The sequence below is a fragment of the Bidens hawaiensis genome, unplaced genomic scaffold (genome assembly GCF_021521415.1).
Source record: "Bidens hawaiensis isolate Kalapana, Puna unplaced genomic scaffold, B.hawaiensis_p1.1 tig00039172_1, whole genome shotgun sequence".
NCBI classification, from domain to species: Eukaryota; Viridiplantae; Streptophyta; class Magnoliopsida; order Asterales; family Asteraceae; genus Bidens; species Bidens hawaiensis.
The window spans coordinates 74,527-83,341 of record NW_027496901.1 but is presented as its reverse complement, the minus strand read 5'-3'; positions in this window follow the sequence as shown (position 1 = coordinate 83,341).

The window sequence follows — 8,815 nt, the reverse complement described above, 5'->3', positions numbered from 1 at the left end:
CCTAAAGCTAAGTTCGCTTAAGGTTTAACTTCGCCTAAAGTTAAGTTCGCTTAGAAAATAAATTAAAAACCTAATGGAAAATGTGTTAAGACAGTTAATGTAAATAAAATTTTTCCAAGTTGACCTGGCAGCTCGACCCCAGCCAGGGGCTCTGCCCCTTGGACCCTGCTAGGGGCTGCCGCCCCTAGACCCCGCTGCCAGGGGCGCTGCCCCCCGGACTCCCGTTCGTTGTGGGTAGTAGTTAAGACTGGAAAGATGATATGAGTAGTGATAGTTGTTTGATACGTGTACTTGTTATACAGTCAGCCGTGCACAGCTGAAGAAAGGGATTTCGATTAACGGTGAACGTAACCGTGTTCAGGTGAGTTTCTAGCCCCATTCCTTGTTATGTTTTCGGGGCTGTGTGCATACTCGATGTGTTGTTAATACATTTATCCTAAGTGATAAGTGTATGTCATATGTGATATGTGTGATAGATAAGAATGATTGTTTGTCGGTACGCGAACGATCTTCAGATATTGCGCGTACTGTCAGGTTAAAAATAAAGGTACGAATATTATATATCGAAGATGTATGAATATTTCAAATGAATACTTGTCGGGGCGTGAACGATCTTCGGATATTGCACGTAACGTCAAGGGGTATGGTTGTTAAATGAATGATGTAAGGAATGCCTAGAGTGTTCTTATGTTATAATGTAAGTATGTGTATATAGGTACACGAATGGCACGTGAGTTCTACGTTCGACATAGTAAGTTAGGATGGCAAATCCCTCTAGCTTCTGTCGGACATAGACTCGGCTGGTAATGGCGTAGTTAAGGACTGCGAGCCTTATACGTGAAGTAGATGATATATGTAAACGTAGATAAGGACTGCGAACCTTATGCGTAATGTAGATAGGCGTCAGCATAGGAAAGGACTGTGAACCTTATACGTGCTGTATTTGTAGCATAGGGGAGGACTGCGAACCTCGTACGTGCTATGAATTAGGTTGCAACATAGGGAAGGACTGCGAACCTTGTACGTGTTGTGGATGTATTTCAGCATAGGAAAGGACTGTGAACCTTATACGTGCTGATTTTGTAGCATAGGGGAGGACTGCGAACCTCGTACGTGCTATGAATTAGGTTGCAACATAGGGAAGGACTGCGAACCTTGTACGTGTTGTGGATGTACTATGGTATAGGGAAGGACCCGCGATCCTTGTACGTACCATAAATGGTGAACATAGGTAAGGACTGCGAACCTTGTACGTGTTCACGACCTTTAGTACAGGTATAGACGGTGAACTATGAACGTACTCTCGGTAGACTGAGGTTAGTGATTGTAGATATGTATGTATGTATAGTAGCAAGTATGTATGTAGAACAGAAGGGTAACTAGTGAAGTATGGATATGTATCTACAGATATGTATGTATGTATGTGTATGTATTGTATGGCGTTCGATTAACTAGAACTCACTCAGCGTAGCTGACTTTTAGTATGCACGCAGGTGAGCTGATCATAGAGTTAGCATGAAGATGACACACGGCATGGATTGAACGGCTGGCATCTGAAGAAAGAAGTAAAGATGTTTTAAATATAAAGTTTTGTGTTATGGTATCAAAGAAAAGATTTAATGTTTTGTAACAAATGATTGATGTTTTATATTCCGCGAAAAGTTTTAATAAACTCTGATTTGAAGAACTGTGCTTATGAGTAAATCCGACGCTAAAGTAGGGTCACCGGGTTCGGGGCCTTACAGGCTCGGTACCCTTTTCGTAACCATACAACCATACATCATTATTTCCTTCTTTTATTATCTCTATCTCGTTCATACGCATAAGCATTCATATTATACTTACCTTATACATAGCATTACAACCTAACAGTACGTGCAATATCCGAAGATCGTTCACGTACCATCAAGCAATCATTCTTACATAACACATATATCACATAGGGCATACACTTATCACTTAGGATAAATGTATTAACAACACATCAAGTATGCACACAGCCCCGAAAACATAACAAGGAATGGGGCTAGAAACTCACCTGAACACGGTTACGTTCACCGTTAATCGTAATTCCTTTCTTCAGTTGTGCACGGCTGACTGTATAACAAGTATACGTATCAATTAACTATCACTTCTCATAATGTATGTCTATCTTTATATGACCCACAACGAATGGGGGTCAGGGGGCAGCGCCCCTGGCAGCGGGGTCTAGAGGCGGCAGCCCCTAGCAGGGTCCAAGGGGCAGAGCCCCTGGCTGGGGTCGAGCTGCCAGGTCAGCTTGGAAAAATTTTATTTCCATTAACTGTCTTAACACATTTTTCATTAGATTTTTAGTTTACTTCCTAATCGAACTTGGCTTTAGGCGAAGTTAAACCTTAGGCGAACTTAGCTTTAGGCGAAGTTAAACCTTAGGAGAACTTAGCTTTAGGCGAAGTTGTCATCAGGCGAACTTGGCTTTAGACGAAGTTGTCATCAGGCGAACTTGGCCGTAAGCGAAGTTATCAATTAGGCGAACTTGGCCTCAGGCGAAGTTGTCATCAGGCGAACTTAGCTTGCAGGCGAAGTTCATCAGGCGAACTTAGCTTGCAGGCGAAGTTCATCGCTTTGAAGGTGAAGTTGCCCAGATGCAGGCGAAGTTGCCCAGACAGCCGCTGTTCGGTTTCTTTCCAGCATTTTGAGCGATTTTAACACCCTTGCTATGGTTCAATATCACCCACTACGCTTCCCGACCATTTTCGGTCGCTTATACACTAAAAAGCTTGGATCTTTAAACTTCAAAGATCAAGAATCATACGTTTTTGGGCTTGTTTGGATCTCGTTTACTTGCTAGTACACTAATCTCTATGTGTGTGGTGTGTGTGTGTTTTGGGGTGTTAGGGAGTTTGGTGAAAATGAAGATATTTTGGGATTTTGGGGGTATTTCTATCCCTGAAATCCCATTCTCATTTAACACATTTCAATTAATCCACGTCCAAGACCCGCCCCCTACCTGATATTAATTAATTACGCGAAATCACTAAACATAATTCCTTTATTCATCATTAAAATTTTTAGGATGTTACAAGTCTTCCCCCCTTAAAGAGGTTTCGTCCCCGAAACCTAACTATTACATAAACAAACTAGGGTAAAACTTGCGCATCTCATCCTCGGCTTCCCAAGTAGCATCCGATCCTTTGCGGTGTTTCCATATCACTTTTACCAAAGGTATAATCTTGTGACGAAGCTGTTTTTCCTTGCGATCAACGATCTCTATCGGTTGCTCGATGTAGTTCAATTGTTCATCAACCTCAATATCCATCAATGGCACGTGAGACGTGTCATCAGCTAGACACTTCTTCAGATGAGAAACATGGAAGGTTGAATGAATTCCTTCTAACTCATCGGGTAAATCCAGTTTATAAGCTACTTCACCCACACGATATACAATCTTGAACGGTCCAATGTACCTCGGACTCAACTTTCCTCTTTTCCTAAAACGGATAATCCCCTTCCAAGGCGAGACCTTGAGCATCACATAGTCACCTACGTTAAACTCAATTGGTCGTCGCCGCTTATCTGCATAAGACTTTTGTCTGTCTTGCGCGGCTTTCAATCTTGCTTTGATCAGATCGAACTTTGAAGACGTTTCCTGAACCACTTCTAGGCTTCTCATTTCTTTCTGACCAATCTCACCCCAACACACCGGGGTTCTACATCGTCTACCGTAAAGCATCTCAAACGGTGGCATACCAATACTTGAATGGTAACTGTTGTTATAGGAGAACTCTGCCAGATGCAGATGATCATCCCAACTTCCACCAAAATCTAAAACACAAGCACGTAGCATATCCTCAAGGGTTTGGATCGTCCATTCAGACTGTCCATCAGTTTGAGGATGATACGCCGTACCGATGTTCAACTTCGTCCCCATAGCTTCATGGAATTTCTTCCAGAACCTCGAAGTAAACCTTGTATCTCTATCGGACACGATCGATAACGGTACTCCATGCTTGGTTACAACTTCCTTGATGAACAAGCTTGCTAACGTTTCTGACGAGATGGCCTCTCGTATGGGCAGAAAGTGAGCACTCTTGGTTAAACGGTCCACAATCACCCAGATGGTATCATGTTGCTTAGCTGTACGAGGTAGCTTAGTTATGAAATCCATGGTGATGTGTTCCCATTTCCACTCAGGTATCTCTAGCGGTTGCATCTTCCCATAAGGCTTTTGGTGTTCGGCTTTGACTTGTAAGCAAGTTAAGCACTTACCAACATAATCCACTACATCGTTCTTCATTCCTGGCCACCAGTAATCTCTTTTCAAGTCTTGGTACATCTTTGTAGCTCCAGGATGGATTGAGTACATTGACTTATGAGCTTCATCTAAGATTCGACTTCTAAGATCACCATGGCGTGGGATCCACATACGGTCGAACCTAGTTTTAACTCCATGAGTGTTTTCCATCAACCCATCTTGCTGGCCATAAATCCTTTCTTTCTTTACTAACCCTTCGTCTACTAACACTTCTGACTGCACTTTGATGATTTCTTCAAAAAGACTTGAGTTCATGATCAACTTGTATGACTTCACTGCTGCAAGGACTTCCTCATTCTTACGACTTAGCGCATCAGCGACCACGTTAGCTTTACCGGGGTAATACTTAATCTCACAGTCGTAATCCTTTATCAATTCTAACCATCTTCTCTGCCTCATGTTCAATTCTTTCTGCTCGAAGAAGTACTTTAAACTCTTATGATCTGTATAGATAGTGCACTTAGTACCGTACAGATAATGCCTCCATATCTTAAGAGCATGCACTACAGCTGCTAACTCCAAATCGTGCGTCGGATAAGTACTTTCATGGACCTTCAACTGTCTAGACGCGTAAGCTATCACCTTCCCTCGTTGCATCAACACGCAACCTAATCCTTGATGCGAAGCATCAGCACAAACAACGAAATCCTCGTCACCATCGGGTAGAGTAAGAATTGGAGCTTGCGTGAGTCTCTTCTTCAATTTTTCAAAGGCTTCTTCCTGAAACTTTCCCCAACTGAATACTATCGACTTTCGGGTCATACCGGTCAGCGGTGCGGCTATCTTGGAGAAACCTTCGATGAATCTCCTATAGTAGCCAGCTAACCCTAGGAAACTTCGTATATCAGCCGGGTTCTGCAGAGTCTTCCAATTCGTTATCGCTTCAATCTTAGCTGGGTCCATGGTAATCCCTTCCGGATTAATCACGTGACCTAAAAATTGCACTTCTCTTAACCAGAACGCGCACTTCGAAAACTTGGCATACAACTTCTCTTTCTTCAGAGTCTCCAATACTTCTCTCAGATGCTCAGCATGGTCAGACTCGTCCTTTGAATAAACCAATATATCGTCAATGAAGATGATAACCGACTTATCCAACATCGGCCGACACACCCTATTCATCATGTCCATAAATGCTGCAGGAGCATTTGTTAGACCAAATGACATTACGAGGAACTCGTAGTGTCCATACCGCGTTCGGAACGCTGTCTTAGGGATGTCTGCCTCCTTCACCTTCAGCTGATGGTAGCCTGATCTGAGATCTATTCGTGAGAACCAACTTGAACCTTGCAGTTGGTCAAACAGATCATCAATCCTTGGCAACGGATATCTATTCTTTACCGTAAGCTTATTCAACTCATGATAGTCTATGCACATTCTCATACTTCCATCCTTCTTTTTCACGAACAACACTGGTGCGCCCCACGGGGAAACACTCGGTCTTATGAAACCTTTGTCGAGTAGTTCTTGCAGTTGTGACATCAATTCTTTCATCTCGGACGGTGCTAGACGGTAAGGCGCTTTCGCGACAGGTTGGGCTCCTGGTATTAAATCTATCTGAAATTCTGTCTCTCGCTCCGGCGGCAACCCCGGAAGATCCTCATGGAATACTTCTGGGTAGTCGCATACAATAGGAACATCTTTCATTTCTTTCGTCTCGGCCGCAGCGTTGACGACATACGCCAGGTAGGCACGACACCCTCGCCTTAGAAAACCCTCGGCTTTTATCATCGAAATGACATTAAGCCCAGAACTTTCCTTATCACCATAAACCGTTACCGCACTACCATCCAATGACTTTAACCTTATCATCCTACTCTTACATACTATCTGAGCCTCAAACTCAGACAACCAATCCATACCCAAAACCACATCGAACCCTCCCAAGGTCATAACGAACAAGGTAACCGGGAACTCATGTCCTTCCAATTCTATCTTACAGTTCTTAACCATTTTTGTTATTTTAACCGAAGTGTCACTGGGGGTTTCTACTACAAAAGTTTCAGACACTCGGCAACATTTCATTTTAGCTAGTTTACTAAATGGTGTGGCTACGAAACTTTTGTTTGCACCCGAATCAAATAATACAGAAGCGGAAACACCGTTCACTAGAAACGTACCTGTGACGACATCTGGAATCTGCTTGGCTTGTTCTTGGGTCAGCATGTAGGCTCTAGTTCTTGGCCTAGCTTGATCGGCATCCTTCCTTCCACTACCTCCAGCTTCACCATCTGTGCACTCTCTCGCCATGTGGCCTGTCTTGCCACATTTGTAACATGCTGGCTTTGCACTGCACTATTTGCATAATGCCCTACCTTCCCACACTTATCACACATTAGACCCCATCCGGCATTCCCCACCATGAGCCTTTCCAAATTTGAGACAAACACCAGAACTTTTACCCCACTTGCACTCACCACCATGCATCTTTCCGCAGGTCTTACACTATCTCTTCTCCCACACTCTCTGCTTCTTATCTTTGGGGTTCCATAACTGAGTACCAGGTCGTTTAGCAGGAGCGGCCCATTTCTTCTCTTTCTTCTCGTCTCCCACCACCACATCATCCGCAGCCAGGTCTGCATAGACCATCTCTGCGAGTTCGACAGCAGAATCGAAAGTAGCAGGTTTACTTGTCCTGACTAACATGCGGACTCTCTGTGGTAATCCTCTCACATAACACTTGATTCTCTTAGCCTCAGTGCTGACCATATCGGGTACCAACCTAGACATTCGATTGAACTCTGTAGTGTACTCACGATGTGTCATCGTCCCAGCTTTCAAGTTTAGGAACTTCATCTCCGCCCTTTCAACCTCGGCGTCATCACAGAACTTCTTCATTACTAACTCCTTCAGATCGTCCCACTTCATCTCTTTGATCTCTTCTCGGGTCTTCCTCTGCTCCACACTCTCCCACCAATACATAGCCTCATCCTCGAATGATTGAGTAGCATAACCTACCGGTTGATCGGGACGGCACTCGTTAATGCGGATAACCTTATCCATGGCGGTTATCCACTGAAGAGTAGCGATTGCGTCTCCTAAAACAGTCAACTTAGGCGGGTCACAACCTTTGAAGGACTTATAGTTGCAACCCGCCTCGGCCCTTCTTCCTATCATCATCTTTCACAGACCTTACCTCACTTGAGTCACCCCTTTCCCTCTCGTCATCCTTCCTACCATTACCACCTGCCCCTTCAATAGTTCTTTCACGGCTTCCAGCAGACCTTCCCGGGGTAATATTTTTCACAGCAGTGGCTACAGCTTGAACAATAGCTGCTTGAATTGCAGGATCCAGTTGAACTCCTTCATTGTTTTCCGGGTTCCTTCCCGCTACGCTTCCTTCAGCTTCAGTGTTGGAAGCGGTCTTAACCGAAGGTTGCTGGACACGACGAGGCCTGCCGCGTCGTCCAGTGCGACCTCCAGCTCCAACAATGTCTCCGGCTCCAGCCATCGTATTCTAAAAGGGAAAACACAAACATCATCATTCAAGGAACTATTTAGTACAAGGATAGCAAGGCTAACAGGTAATAACAGTGGCCAGCTGTGACTAGCTGATCACATTGCTTTCCGTGTCCTATACACTTCCCTTTATGAGTCTATTTGTGCTGGTTCTACTTAAGCAATTAGTCAAATCAACAATCAATTATTCCTATCCCTTTTGTTCACATATATTTTCTTTCTCATTAACATATATCATTTAATCATACAATTTACCTTTACTGATCTTGCTTGAGCGACACATGGCATTCTTGGACTGGCATCTTCTTTCATTTCTTACTTATATCCCATACTCTGTTCGAGTCTAAGCATGTAGGATGCTTAAATCTCTCGAACTTTGCTCTGATACCAACTTGTAAGGCCCCGTTACCGGTAACCCTACTTTCGTGTTGGATTTACTCATAAACACAGTTCTAAATATCAGAGTTAATTAAAACATTTACGTGGAATATAAAACTTTCATAAAACATTACAATATTTCATAACTTGTCTCAAAACGTCCTTTGTCTTTCACATTAAAACATTAAAATTAAAACATCGTAAGTCTTCAGATGCCAGGCTCTTATTCTTCTGCCATGTGTCCCCGCTCAAGCCCGCTGTCTCATCCTACTCACCTGCGTGCATACTAAAAGTCAGCTACGCTGAGTGAGTTCTAGTTAATCACATAATCATACAATACATTCTTTACATTTCATACTTAACCTCTTAACTTTCTTTCATACACACTTAAGTGCTTTTACTTTCATTGTTACCTTCATACTTTCTTTACATACATAATCATACGTTTTAAAGAGCCTTTCGCCCAATAACCTCACAGATATTATAAGGGTCTGGTCCCTAGTTTCAAAATATTAGAAGGGTTCGATTCCCTAACATCACAGATATTATAAGGGTCTGGTCCCTACCATCACAGATATTATAAGGGTCTGGTCCCTAGTTTCGAATATTAGAAGGGTTCGATTCCCTAACATCACAGATATTATAAGGGTCTGGTCCCTAACATCACAGATATTATAAGGGTCT